At 40.4% G+C, this 15732-nt stretch overlaps 1 protein-coding gene across 1 annotated transcript in view; it reads right to left on the bottom strand.

Moving 5' to 3' along the window:
* The window catches only part of USH2A (usherin), a 1400924-nt gene that overhangs the window by 1069185 nt on the left and 316007 nt on the right, over positions 1 to 15732 (bottom strand). The gene's annotated exons all lie outside the window — the stretch shown is intronic.

Here is a 15732-nt window from a genome sequence, read left to right as displayed (position 1 = left end):
TAGGTTACAGCTGTATTGTTATTATTGTTAATATGAGCAGGAGGTCTGCACCTCCACTTTTAGTGTATAAAAGCCTGTATTTTGCAATAAAAGACATTCCTGGTTGAACTTACATACAGCCTGCCTGGTGTTTGTTCTGCGCTATCACAACTGGACTAGAACGGCACAGAGCTGTAGTTCTAATCCCAGAGCAATCAGATGGTGCGATCTGCAATCGGATTATATAGCAGCAGAGGAGTGTCGGGAGAGTGGAACCGAGCGAGCAAGGGGCTCATTACAAATATCTTCTAAACTGTGCAGGTTTAGGTGATATTTACAGTACCTACAGGTAATCCTTATTCTAGGCTTATCTATAGATACAAGTGATGTAACAGGGTTTACAACTACTTTAACACATATTTAACAATGAACACCTTTTAATATATATAATAATTTAAAATTATGAATGTAAATAATTAGAATGCTATAAATTCATGGACTTGGAAACAATAAAAACACCTAAAATTATTTGCTTAACAGTCAAACCCACCCATTCAACACAATACACACATGATTATATAAAATCTTCCCATGTATTTATTAAAAAAATCTGGCAATGATGCATTGCTTAGGAAGTAAAGTAACCCTGTCATCCGACTGTGAAAGAAAACATAATATACTTACCTCTCTTGTGGCCTGGATATTGAAACTCCTCCGCTTTGCTACTCCTGGTCTGCTGCAGGTATTTAACTTTTCAGGCGTGCCAAGAACCTTTTCCCACCCTTGCTGCATTCTGTAATTCCTCCTATCAGCACATCTGTGCTGTACTGGCATACAAACCGGTGAGAGGAACATAATATATATATTTTTAATCTAAAATCATTCCATCAGACATTTCGATCATGTGTGGGCTTCATCTGACTTTTTCTTTTTAAAATTCTGATGGACCTAGAAATAGAACATGTTTTAAATCTTTCCGACGGAATCAATTCCTATCGGGAAAACCGTTCGTCTGTATGCTATTCCGACAGACCAAAAATGAGGCAAGGGCAGCTATTGGCTACTGGCTATTGAACTTCCTTTTTCTAGTCCTGTCATATGTCATCACGTTATAAACGATCGGAATTTGGTGTGATCATGTGTAGGCAAGTCTGTTTCAGTGGAACTCCGTCGGAACTCCGTCGAAAAAAACGTCAGAGTTCATTCCGCTGGAAAGTCCGGTCGTGTGTACGCGGCATTATGGTTTTGCCATACCTCCCAGTTTTTTGAGATAGGAACGAGGGACACCTATTAGCAAAAGTATGTAGGCATGGGACACACCCCCCTGCCACGCCTCCTTAAAGGAGAATTATACAAAAAATGATAAGTTAACCCCACAAGTGCTTTTTCTTTTCTTTTTTACCACTACTATTCCTTTATATTGACTTTTGAAATTTGCAAATGCAGCAATTTAGAAACTGGATGAAAGGTTTAGCACTGGGAAACACTTTTTGAAAGATAAAAAGTGCATTTTATATACAACTATATAGATCAGACCAAAATGAGGTACAAATGAGGAGGAAAGAGGGACAGAGGGACATTGCTCCAAATCATGGACAGCCCCTAGAAATTAGGCACAGTTGGGAGCTATGCTTTGAGAGCACAAGCAACTGCGACAGTTATTACTGACAGCATGCCTTGAATGAGGCTGTTTTGGGAACTGTCAGATTGAAGGTTTTAGTTCCACTTTCATTGAGCATTGTTTCTATCTTTTGGACCTTGTAGGAACACGGGAGCGTGTGTTCCTTCCTGTGCACAAATGCATCTTATTAGCCCACAGCTCTTAATGGGAACCCAGATGTTTCCATCCTTCACTGAGAACAAGAACAAAATAGGCACCACTGGGTTCTTTCTATAGAATCCTGGCAATATTAATCATTATGGTAATTTTGCAAGTCAGTTTACAGCATTATAAACCAGTTGCCTTAGTACCGGAGCTTGGTGAAGAGTGGCAGTGTGGAATTCCAGCTTTGATGAAAATGTACCTGTATATCACAGTATCCCTGATAAATACTGTATAACACATCTGAATTTCCGCCGTTGGAGTGATAAAATAGTTTTGCTAAAAAGTTGGTCTTTGGAGTGGGCCAGAGTACACAAACAATGGGGAACTCTTAGTCAGGGAGGATACATGTTAAGTTTAGAGTTACAGGGAAGGTTAAAATATATTTACACCATGCTCTGATGGATACTTTATTCTTTAAATAAAGAATTTGAAAAAAAATATATATTTACACCCTAACTGGGTGGCATTTAGTTTGCTAAAGAACTTTGTATTATGAATAATTTCCTTTTTTTAATGACATACACTTCTTACCTTTTTTCTATTTCAGTGTCTCTAATCTCCTCTAGTCTTTCTTAGTTAATCACTTCTTATCTATATACACTGGCTCCAGTGCTGGCTGCACATCATCACTCTGGACTGGCTAATAGTCACAATGGTGGACCATTCCTACACAATTTGTGTTGGTATGACCAACTGTCCTATCCATCAGGAGACCATATTACAGGGTGACGAGTAGAAATGTGCACAACGCAAAAAAAAATTGTTTCATATTCATAGTAGGTGAGGTTGGAAAAAGACACAAGTCCATCAAATCCAACCTATGCGTGTGATTATATGTCAGTATTACATTGTATATCCCTGTATGCTGCGGTCATTCAGGTGCTTATCTAATAGGTATTTGAAACTATCGATGCTCCCCGCTGGGACCACCGCCTGTGGAAGGGAATTCCACATCCTGGCTGCTCTTATAGTAAAGAACCCTCTATGTAGTTTAAGGTTAAAGTGGAGTTCCACCCAAAAATGGAACTTCCGCTTTAAGGGTAGGTGACCCCCTGACATGACACATTTGGCATGTCATTTTTTTTTTTGGAGGGTTTCAGTTCCCACTTCCTCCCGAGGCACCTGGCACTGGAAGAAAGTTCACCTCTCCCCCCTCCCTCTCAGCAATCATCTGGGACACGTCACAGGTCCCAGATGATTGCCCAGCCAGTCACAGCATGAAGCGCGGCTCGTGCATGCGCAGCGCGTGCCCAGCTGTGAAGTCACAGCCAGGCGTCCACAGTGACAATGCCGGCGCTGCAGAGAGGAGGGGGAGATGAGCGGGCTTCGTTCTCCTGCATCGCTGGACCGTGGGACAGGTAAGTGTCCGATTATTAAAAGACAGCAGCTGCAGTATTTGTAGCTGTTGACTTTTATTTATTTTTTTTTCGGCGGAACTCCCCTTTAAACCACTTTTCTTCTAATTTTAATGTGTGGTCACGTGTCTTGTTAAACTCAGACCAGAGTCTTGTAGAGCCCCTTTTTAATACATGCCAATATTCTGTTTGCTTTGTTAGCAGCATCTTGGCATTGCATGCCATTGCTGAGCCTATCATCTACTAGAACCCCCAGGTCCTTTTCCATCCTAGATTCCCCCAGAGTTTCTCCCCCAGTGTATAGATTGCATTCATATTTTTGCCACCCAAATGCATTATTTTACATTTTGCTACATTAAACCTCATTTGCCATGTAGTTGCCCACCCCATTATTTGTTCAGATCTTTTTGCAAGGTTTCCACATCCTGCAGTGAAGTTATTGCCCTGCTTAGCTTAGTATCGTGCGCAAATACAGAGATTGAACTGTTTACCCCATCCTCCGGGTCCAGCAAATTAAATAGGAATGGTCCCAGCACAGAACCCTGGGGAACCCCACTATCCACTCCTGACCATTCCGAGTATTCCCCATTTATCACCACCCTCTGAACTCGCCCTTGTAGCCAGTTTTCAATCCATGTACTCACCCTATGGTCCATGCTAATGGACCTTATTTTGTAAAGTAAACATTTATGGGGAACTGTTGCTATTCGTTTGTTAAGTTAATAATTTTGTTTTGTCATAATTGTTATGTTAGAATGAATCATTTTGAGAATTTGTTTCATAAATTCGGATTCAATTCATATAGTTGTTCCAAATCAATTCGTATTTCCGAAGCTATTTCGTAAGATTGGTTATATTTGTTTGAAGTCTTTATTTCAGGAGATTACTTATGCACTCTGTTTGGGTTGGATGGAGGTGAATCCATCAGAATCTCTGAATCATAACATAACTAATTGAAATAAATTAATTTCAAATTCATTTGTTATGTTCTGATGGATCCACCTCCATCCAACCCAAACACAATAAGTAGGATTCATCATCTTATTTCACTTTTATATCTTACTGTATTTATTGCAATATATTTTCTTTTCATATGTAGTTCATTTTTTATAATAATGAAAATGTTAATGCAACATAAAATTGAAATGGATCCGAATCAATTTGGATATTTCATTATGTTACCGTATTTTAGATGCCTAAAACATTAACATAAGGCCCAACTTATCGCATCATGTCACCCGAAAGAAATAAATGAATAAGAATGAATTTGTAGTTTTGTTATAATTTATTTTGGATATGTTGAAATTCATTACTATTTTGATTCTGAGATTCCAACACAAATTGTACATGTCTAGTGATGAAAACAATTAGGAGAGAGCTGTCGCCCATTAATAGGAAGAACCTAAAGTTATAAAAATGCATATTTATAAACACTGAAATCAACTTTCCAAGTTATATCAAAGAATGTTACCCCAACATTTCATATTCCTGATAGGTGTCAGTTGTACCATGTAATTGTGTTAAAAAGTATCCCTTTCCCTTTGCATTGCTTCCTTTATGTGAAACACCTAGTATTCCTACCAGTTCCCCTGCTTCCCCTTTGCCATACTAGGCATGAGAGCACATCCATCTCAGTGTGGTCAGTTGTCTGGCTTTTTCTGGGTTTTTCTTTTTTTCCTTCCTATGGATCAACTCTGGGTGAAGGATTGTGTATATGGGATTGTATTTTTGTTTGTTGAGCTAGATGGACTTGTGTCTTTTTTCAACCTGACTAAATATGTAACTGAATACACAAAAGTGTTGCCTTTCATTTCTATTTTAAACTGAATGGGTTGTTACACGGTGAGAGTCCACATATGCTTTACACATTTTAGAACTTTTTAGACTGTGATTTTAGTGATGGGTTTACATATACTTTCATGCGAGAGTTGCTGGTTAGGTTAGTGTGACAGTAAGTTTTTAGGGTTACAGGGAGGGTTAGTGATGGGTTTATACAGAGGGTTTCAAGAAGGGTCAAAATGGTGCAGATAACCAAAAATGCCCCTGCGCATACAATCCTAATGCTCTAATCAATATAAGAATTTTCCGCGGACCAATGATGGATGGCAGGCTTTAACACTTTCTGCGGACAAACGTGTGTTATCGGATTTTCCGAGCTAGTGTACACAAGTCCGTCGGACAAAAGTACAAAGTACAAAGACGCATGCTCGGAAGCAAGGACGAGCCAGAAGTGGTCGGTCTTGTAAACTAGAGTTCGTAATGCAGAATTAACATTCGCGACGTGGCAAATTATGAAGTCTAGAAATGCAGCGCCCAATTCTCTTCTTCTTTAATGGGATAATAATGAAGCTGCTTTGCTGGTGATACTGATGGAGTTATTGCAAACAAATTTTCAAAGGCTTTTTTTTCTATCAAGAATAATATTATTATGCTTGTTATTTTTTTTTTTATTTGGGCAAGTTACCACAACACCATTATCCCGTAGTTTTTAAGATCAAAGATGCAACTATGTTGGTGTCCCTTGTTAATTTTACATTGTATTTTTTCAAATGTAACTGCTAACTCCCAAACTGTCATTTGAAGTAAAACACATAGCCAAGTATTATTCTACATGTTAAAAAAAGAAAACAAATAAAATTAGACATGCTATCTGCTAATAGAACTTAACCAAAAAGTGCATTCTATGCATCCAAAAATATAGAAAATATACTAAATCAAATCATTATTATTCAACCAAAAAATAAAATAAAAGCCTCATGCATGTGTTCTGCTTCTTAATATAGGGGGTCAACAATGCCAAGAGTTGGTGAAAGCAGGGGTCCATCATCAGGAGATAATTCCTAAAATCATCCGGATGATTCTCCTGGAGCTCCCGCAGCAAAGGCATATGACATAATTGGTCACGATTAATAAAGCAACCAATTTTTGGTCCAAGAAATCCTCCTCCTCCTCCTGTTCCTGGGTCAAAGCAATAACTCCAAGGCCAATAATAAATAACACGGTATCTCCTCCGATTCCGCAACATGGCTGGTTGACGAACGGCCATTCAGAAACGAACTGAAAAGCGCAAAATGAAAAGCGCAAAATGAAAAGCGCGAATCAACACTCATCAAACTTCTACTAACATGAAATTAGCAAAAGGAGCACAAAGGATGGCGCCTAACAATTGAACGTCCTCTTTTTCGGCTTGTAGCACGTCTAGTACGTCACTAAGTTCGTGTTTGTTGGCCGACAATTGTGTACCGTTTGTATGCAGGACAAAATCCAGGCACAAGCCTTCGGACAGAAGCCTGCAGAAAATCCGATCGTGTGTACGAGGCTTTACTCACTTTTTTAAGCATACTGCTATTATTTTTAACACAACTGTATACAAGTCATGCTTAGTAAGGTTTCCCTTTTAAACTGGAAAAAGAAGAAGTCACTGCAAATATGTCACAGGAAAGATTACTTGAAAAAGGTGAACTTGGGCTTGGAATACTTTTTTAAATAATATTTTTATAATCAGCTTGTAATTTGTGGACTGACGCATCTCCTCCCATATGAATTTACAGATCAGTTTGAACTTCTCCATCATTGTTTGAAAAGCTGGTGGTTTTAATTTCCATGGTGGGATTCTGTACATTCATTTTCCATATGAGTAAGCTGATATTTCCGTTATTGACCTGCTTTGGCTTTTTAAGAGGCTTATCTTTAGATATCTCTATAACCAGCTGTATTGCTGATGCTGCAGTTGTTTTTATGCCGCTCTCGTTAATATGCAAGCATCTGGAGTATTAGGGCAAATTAAACAGCTATGATTATAGAAATGTGGCCTAAACATCAAATAATTATTAATTACTACCTCACTAGGTTGATGGAATTATTGCTCTCCGTTCCTGAGTAAATGTAGCAAATAAAGCAGTAAATTATTCATTTATGGAGTACATTATCTATACACATTTATAAAGAAGACCTAATAGAGTTTGAGCTGTTGTTTTTTTTTTTTTAAAGAGGGGCACCTAGGAATAGAAATGAGGGAACTAATTCCCAGACTGGGGGTAGGAGTTTGTTGAACGTTTGCAGGCAACGCAAATGTTTTTTTTTTAACATTTTCCTGAACATGTACAGAGCATCCGGAAAGTATTCACAGCCCTTCACTTTTTCCACATTTTGTTATGTTACAGCCTTAATCCAAAATAGATTAAATCAAATGTTCTTAAAAATTCTACAAACAATACCCCATAATGACAACGTGAAAGAAGTTTGATGGAAATCTTTGCAAATTTATTAAAAATAAAAAAGGAAAAAAATCACATGTACATAAGTATTTACAGCCTTTGCCATGACACCCACAATTGAGCTCAGGTGCATCCTGTTTCCACTGATCATCCTTGCAATGTTTCTACAACTTGATTGGAGTCCACCTGTGATATCAGTTGATTGGACATGATTTGGAAAGGCACACGCCTGTCTATATAAGGTCTCACAGTTATCAGTGCATGTCAGAGCACAAACCAAGCCATGAAGTCCAAGGAATTGTCTGTAGACCTCCGAGACAAGATTGTATGGAGGCACAGATCTGGGGAAGGGTACAGAAAAATTTCTGCCGCATTGATTGGTCCCAGTGAGCACAGAGGCCTCCATCAGCCTTGAATGGAAGAAGTTTTGAACCACCAGGACTCTTCCTATAGCGGGTCACCCGACCAAACTGAGCATTTGGGGGAGAAGGGCCTTAGTCAGGGAGTTGACCAAGAACCCGATGGTCACGCTGACAGAGCTCCAGCGTTTTCCTGTGGAGAGAGGAGAACTTTCCAGAAGAACAATCATCTCTGCAGCACTCCACCAATCAGGCCTTTAAGGTAGAGTGGCCAGACAGAAGTCACTTCTCAGTAAAAGGCACATGACAGACCACCTGAAGTTTGCCAAAAGGACTCTCAGACCATTAGAAACAGGATTCTCTGGTCTGATGAAACAAATATTGAACCCTTTGGCCTGAATGGCAAGTATCATGTCTGGAGGAAACCAGACAATGCTCGTCACCTGGCCAATATCATTCCTACGGTGAAGGATGGTGGCGGCAGCATCATGCTGTGGGGATGTTTTTCCGCGGCAGGAACTAGGAAACTAGTCAGGACTGAGGGAAAGATGAATGCAGCAATGTACAGAGACATCCTTGATGAAAACCTGCTCCAGAGCGCTCTGCACCTCACACTGGGGGGAAGGTTCATCTTCCAACAGGACAACGACCCTAAGCACACAGCCAAGATAACAAAGGAGTGGCTACGGGACAGCTTTGTGAATGTCCAGCCAGAGCCCAGACTTGAACCCGATTGAACATCTCTGGAGAGAGCTGATAATGGCTGTGCACCGACACTCTCCATCCAACCTTATGGAGCTTGAGAGGTCCTGCAAAGAAGAATGGGAGAAACTGCCCAAAAATAGGTGTGCCAAGTCCGTAGCACCATACTCAAAAAGTCTTGAGGCTGTAATTGGTGCCAATGGTGCTTCAACAAAGTATTGAGCAAAGGCTGTGAATACTTATGTACATGTGATTTCTTTCAGTTTTTATTTTTGATAAATTTGCAAAGATTTCAAACAAACTTCTTTCATGTTGTCATTATGGGTTATTGTGTTAGTGTTTGTAGAATTTTGAGGAAAATAATGAATTTAATCCATTTTGGAATAAGGCTGCAACAACAAAATGTGGAAAAAGTGAAGTGTTGTGAATACCTTTAGGATTTGCTGTATATGTAGATACTCCAGTCTGTAGACTATCACAAATGCCATGAATTTAAGCATTTCCTAATTTAAGAGAACCAATTTAATTCAAGAGAACCAATGAACATTGGGTTTATGAAAGAATATGAATCTTTAATTTTGAACCAAAACCCTGGCAACTGACCTTAAAGCGAATGTCAGGTCCCCAGAACAGATATCATACTCATCTCTTCTGTCTCCTATCCTTGCTCCATTCCACTAGACACATCAGTATTCAACACTTCCATGGCACAGAAGTGACATAGTGGTTGGAGGGAGCCACAGTGTGCAGCAAGGGACACAGGCATTTGACATTTGACACCTCCAGAAGTGATTATGTGTCGAAAAACCAGCATAATAATGAACAATAACCCTGCTCAAGTCTGTCCCCAAAGACCCAGTTATTAGCACATTAGATATACACTATATTGTCAAAAGTATTGGGAGGCTTGTCTTTACATGCACATGAACTTTAATGGCATCCCAGTCTTAGTCCATAGTGTTCAATATTGAGTTGGCCCACCCTTTGCAGCTATAATAGCTTCTCCTCTTTTGGGTAGGTTGTCCACAAGGTTTAGGAGTGTGTCTATGGGAATGTTTAACCATTCTTCCAGAAGCGCATTTGTGAGGTCAGTCAGTCTCCGCTCTAATTCATCCTAAAAGTGTTCTATCAGGTTGAGGTTAGGACTCTGTGCAGGCCAGTCAGGTTCCTCCACCTCAAACTCACTCATCCATGTCTTTATGGACCTTGCTTTGTGTACTGGTCCAAATCATATGGTGAAGGGGGTATTATGGTGTGGGGTTGTTTTTCAGGGGTTGGGTTTGGCCCTTAGTTCCAGTGAAGAGAACTCTTAAGGCGTCAGCATACCAAGACATTTTGGACAGTTTCATGCTTCCAACTTTGTGGTAACAGTTTGGGGATGGCCCCTTCCTGTTCCAACATGACTGTGCACCAGTGCACAAAGAAAGGTCCATAAAGACACAGATGAGCGAGTTTGGGGTGGAGGAACTTGACTGGCCTGCACAGAGTCCTGACCTCAACCCGATAGAACACCTTTGGGATGAACTAGAGTGGAGACTGCAAGCCAGGCTTTCTCATCTAACATCAGTGCCTAGCCTCACAAATGCGCTTCTGGAAGAATGGTCAAACATTCCCATAGACACACTCCTAAACCTTCTGGACAGCCTTCCCAGAAGAGTTGAAGCTGTTATAGCTGCAAAGGGTGGGCAAACTCAATATTGAACCCTACGGACTAAGACTGGGATGCCATTCAATTTCATGTGTGTGTAAAGGCAGGCGTCCCAATACTTTTGACAATATAGTGTACCATTCTTGCCTCTCAAAGACGCTGAAAGCAGGCTATCAATCAAAAATACCTTCCTGTGTCTTGTGTCACTGCTGTCTGCACACATGAATGGCCAGGGGGACTAGTTAGAGATGGGAATAGCTACCAGTAACATTGCTTTTTAGTTTGCTTAAAGTGATACTAAACACACACTGTTTAATTTACATTGTCCCTTCTATTTCTCAGTATGGATGATAGCACTGTAATTATTTTAATAAACAAAATATATATTGATTTTTCCTAATCAATATACAGCTGTCACATGACCCAGCTCTTTCTCAGCCTGTCTGCAGGAAAACAGTGGCAGGAGGAGTTGTTAGTCCTCTGTTACTGGTCACATGTTAAAAAAAAAACAGCCTTTGGAATACAGAGTAAAAATAAATAATTGATATCAATAAACGGTTTTAGATTGTCATACAAATATATATTTGAAATGAAATCTTTATTATTCTAACATGGTGTGAGTAAATTTCTGTGTCACGCCCCTCCAGCCTGTGTCTTAGATTAAGAGGGAGGTGAAGCCTCCATCAATCTACGTGTAATATCCCGCCTCCATCGTGTTAAGCTGGTTAGTGAACATGGAGGAGGGAGGGAGTGGGCTGTCATTTATCACTGTGTATACACCCACATGTGTGACTCTATAGTCACATGGGCCGCTCAGATGTGATAGGGAGGAAATACTCAGCATAGAAACTCACTGAAAACTGAGCATGTGCAGAGCTGCCAAAACTGCTCTGCAAAATCCCTAGCCAAATTGGGGACTTGGACAAAAGGGGAAGATAGAGAACAACAGAATCAACCAGTTTTTTTTGCAGAATACAGAAATCGAATCTCAAAGTGACTGAGTAAGTAGGAACAGCATGTAATACATTATTTATTGATGTTTTATGACGTGGGTTTAGTGACACTTTAAGATGCATGTTTTGGGTAAATACGAGTGATAATTTAATTCCCATAATAGACTATAAAAAAAATGGTTGTGCAGGAGCATTGTTGCAGTGGAAGTGGAGAATCCATTTGTCAGGCCAAATTTCCGGTCTTTTCTTCTGAACAGATTCCCATAACCTTTTCAGACTTTCCAAGTAACAATGTTGGTTGACCATTGTTCCATGTTTTATGAAATCATAGTGAACTATCCCCATGTGGAAAAAAAACACACCAGAATGAGCATACAAAGGTCCACATTTGCATCCGTCCTTTGTGTTTTTGGCTGCCCATCTCTTGCATCATCGTGGACATCTTCCTGCCCCTCCTTAAAATGGCTTTGCCATTCAAAAGCACTTGACTTCTTCATGGAATGTTCACCATAAGCCTGTTGTAACAGAGCTAAAGTTTTACTTGCACTTTTGCCAATTTGATGTTAATCCGCTGCTCCAAATATCTATCACTCATTTATCGCCAACAAGGCAACGCACACAGGTGTTATGTCTTCTACTGCTACTTACAGACTGAGTCAACTGGTCTGCGACCCAGGCGAGGGCAGGTTAGAACATGTCAGAACACGCTTGAGTGCAAATGCCTCTATGATTCACCACTATGCTGTGGGCATTCTGGGAATTAAATTGTCACATCTTGTAGTGCTTTTGAAACAGCTAATAGGGCAGATAATAGTAGACATGTGCACTGCCAAAAAATTTATTCATTTTTGTTTCATTAGTTTTTTTTTTTTTGTTTTGGGTCATTCGTTATGATCAAAATTCATAAATTCCAGAATTTGAAAATTCAAAAATTCGAAAATTCGTAATTCAAAAATTCGGAAATTCGGAAATTTAAAAATTTGTAAATCTAAAAATTAGAAAAAAAAAATGAAAATAAGAAAATTCTAAAATCCATTGACGGGGGTCACTATTTTCTACTTTATTCAAATTTTAAAAAAATGTAGATATGTTTAAAACTTTTTTAGGCAATATAGCACTCTACAGCACATATACATTCTGCTACATAGGTTTTAAACTTGGAAGTTCAGGTTTGTTGGTTTATACTGTACTGTAGATGTGCATTGAGGTGCTATTTTGAAGGAATGGCATTGTACATATGCAGTGTATGCAGCGGCGTATCTGTCACGAGGAAAACAGGGCATTTGCCTTGGGCAGCATTTTTCAGGGGGGTGGCAACGCCCCTCAGGCAACTGTGCTATAGCCGAATGATGGCTACAGCGTGATCGTCCAGTTCTGGGAGGGTGTCTATTGATCTGCTGCGGCGAACACCGAGGCGTGATCTGTGATTGCTGTGTCCTTCGGTCACAGCTGATCACAGATTGGAGAAAAGAGCCACACACACAGTTTGTTTTTACCACATGATCAGCTGTGTCCAACTACAGCTGATCATGATGTAAATACACTTGCTGGTTATCGGCATTCCTTTCCTCACGCTGTCACAGTGTGAAGAGAAGAGAAAGCCGGTAACCGGCCAGTGTAAAAGGGGACATCTGCACTGATCAGAGCGCTGATCATCCACCCATCAGTGCTGCTTATTAGTGCCCATCAGTGTCGCCAATCAGTGCCCATCATTGCCACCTATCAGTGACCATCAGTGCCACTTATCATTGCCTCCTATTAGTGCCCATTAGTGCCCTTCAGTGCCGCCTATCAGTGCTACCTATCAGTGCCCATCAGTGACTCATATCAGTGCAGCTTGATCAGTGGCCTCTCATCAGTGCCCATCAGTGCCTCCTCATCCTCTGCCTTGCTGACCCAATGCTCTGCTCCATTGACCACATATGTGGCACTTGGATGAATCAAGTCTCAGGATCTGATGAGGAAGCCACAGCTGTCCATTGTGAATGGATGGAGCTTCCTCATCAGACCCTGAAACAAGAACGGTATACAGCGGCTGGAGTGGGACACATTTAGATGGGGTGGGGGGGGGTTGATTTTAGTCTTGACTAGGGCAAGTACAAAACCAAAATACACCACTGAACATATGATATTGGCTTGCACTATATGACACAGGTTTTATTGTACATAGGAGGGAGCCTTAGCCAATATGGTGTGTTTCTCTGCTCCTTTACATTTTGACAGGAATATGCTAACTTGAGCAGTTGTATCAGAAAAGTAGACCTCACATTCTCATTGCCCAAAGCCAGTGATTGGGTGGACCTTCACACTGGGTAGGGGGAGTGATAACAGAGCATGTTATTGAGGGTTTTATGGCTATTTAGATCTCAACCAGAAGCACACATAGAGGGGTCCTCACTTCTTTGCATGCTCAACTGCATTCTGATTTACCTTTAGAATTCATAACAGCATCATTATTTCCATTTTCTAAATAACCCGTTTGATTTGTCTTTTTGCAACTAACATTATCTCCTTAATCCTCGGCTCACCTCTACACTGTATTTTAATTCCAATATGCCAGTGCCAATTAACACAGGTCATAATGAAGCTATTTACTCTGGAGATGCCTCATAGAATTTCTAAAATGATGAGAGGAAAAAAAAAAAACTCTTCATGTTCTTTTTGACTTTAATGGTAGATAAAATTCTGAGGCGGACAAAATGATGCATTTTATTTATTCCCAGTTGGGATATTATTCTATGAAACAAATTTGTAGTCAGTGTTGCGGATTTGGCTTTTATCAGGATTTTTTAAGGGTGTTGAGTGGGTCACTCTGGAGACCACTTGGTGAGAGTTCCATCGGGGTAAAATGTCAGGAAAGAGGATCTGAGCCGAGCTTTCTTCACAGCAGACCGCGTCTCCTCTTTCATGCTGTACAGAGTGAAATTTAGAAATAATATTACATACTAACAGGATCATTTAAAGGGAGAATCCACACAAACCTTAAATTTTAGATATGAGCAGGTAGGGGTGTGTTAATTCACCTGTTGCTCCTTATATCCCTGATGCCTGATCTGTGACCTGCATGTGGCCCTTTGGTATGCACAATGTAACCCTTTAGCCTCAACAGCCCTTACACAGCATTCCAGTGTCCCTGAAGTGTGGCTCTGTGTCTTGTGACCTGTGACATAGGGGAAAACCTGGGACCCCCCCCCCCCAACAAACACACACACACACATACATACATACATACACTTTTTACAATTTTTACAACATATGTGCTCTTTGCAAACTGTAGTACTCCAGCAGCACCCATACTGCCAGAACTGCTAACCAATAACAAAATACCTGCACTGCTTGAACCAGAACTTAGACCAGCAAATGAAAAATATTCTGCTAGTTAAAGCTGACCTTGCATGAGAACATTATTATGCAGTCTATGCTCTTTTCTGTGTTTATGTATTTTTCTCATATCTTTTATATTAGATCTTAAGGAATATCAAATGTATTGTCAGTAATTGATAGAAGGAGGGCTGTAGGAAGCACAAATGTGGGAGCAGTGATTTCTAAAAGGACTGTAATTGTAGGACTTTTTTTTAGCAGGAATTCAGCAACTTTGATAAAATTGCAGGCAACCTACGAGTTAAGTCCAACGAGGTGGACGTAGCTCTATTATTTATATGTGACAGGTTTATGACACTCTCAAGAAGACTTTCGGGGCTCTGGAAGGAGAGAAGAAGCACACCCAGCTACTGTGCCTGCCCCTCCTTTCTACGTCCCATTCACAGAAGTCTTTGTATTTTGTAAATGCGTTCACATAAAACAAAGGCTTCTGTGATTGGGCAGGAGGAGTGGAGGAGCAGGAATAGCAGCTGCACTCTGCACTTGAAGGAGCTGACACCAGAAGGTCGAGCGCTGGAGCTCCAGAACCCATCTTCCTGGAGTGCCTTCAATTTGTCAGATGTAAATTAAAGAGATAAGTCCAGGAGGTGGCACGCACCTTCTTAGAATTAACTCATGGCATGCCTGCACTTTTTACAAAGTAGCTTAATTCGTGATGTTCAGCTTTAACCAATGTAGCATGTATGCAGTCATCTTTTGTTTGTGCTTTTTGAATGTCTACTTTAGTGAGTACAATGCTGACAAATGTCTGATTTTTACCCAGAGAAACAATTTGATTACAGGGTCTTTAGTACCTCCAATAATTCCTTTTGATGTAGCCGCTCTACTCTGACATGAGCATCCGTATATCAATTGTAGCAGAGCGTCCCAGAGAAAGCCAGGAAAAGTCCTGTTTGGGGTTTATACATCTCCCAGGCTCCTCTCATACACGTTCAGAGATCTCTGATCCATGGTCCAGTTCAGGTCTTGGTCCTCTCCCCCAGGCTAATTTAAGCTCACCTGAGCAGACAGCCTTTGCTCTTGGCCTGGGATACTCAGACAACTTCTGTGTAGGAGAGCAAAAAGGTATGTGGAAGCTGTCAAGCTGTAGGCTTGCTCAGCCTGGTAGTTAGGATCTGTAAATATTGTTTAGTTAGTGCCGAGACACGGCTAGGTTTTGTTTTGGCTATTTTTGTACTAAATATTTTTGTTCCTATTTGTTTTTTGGAACACTGTACAGCACCTGTATATAGACTTGTATATATCACAAATAAACACCGCACTGTTTGTCACTATTTCACTGGATTTGGTATCTGTGCCTGAAAGACTGCTCA

The sequence above is a fragment of the Aquarana catesbeiana genome, linkage group LG04 (genome assembly GCF_042186555.1).
Source record: "Aquarana catesbeiana isolate 2022-GZ linkage group LG04, ASM4218655v1, whole genome shotgun sequence".
Lineage (NCBI taxonomy): Eukaryota > Metazoa > Chordata > Amphibia > Anura > Ranidae > Aquarana > Aquarana catesbeiana.
Note: the sequence above shows the minus strand (reverse complement) of the source record. Positions and strands in the feature narration are given on the sequence as shown.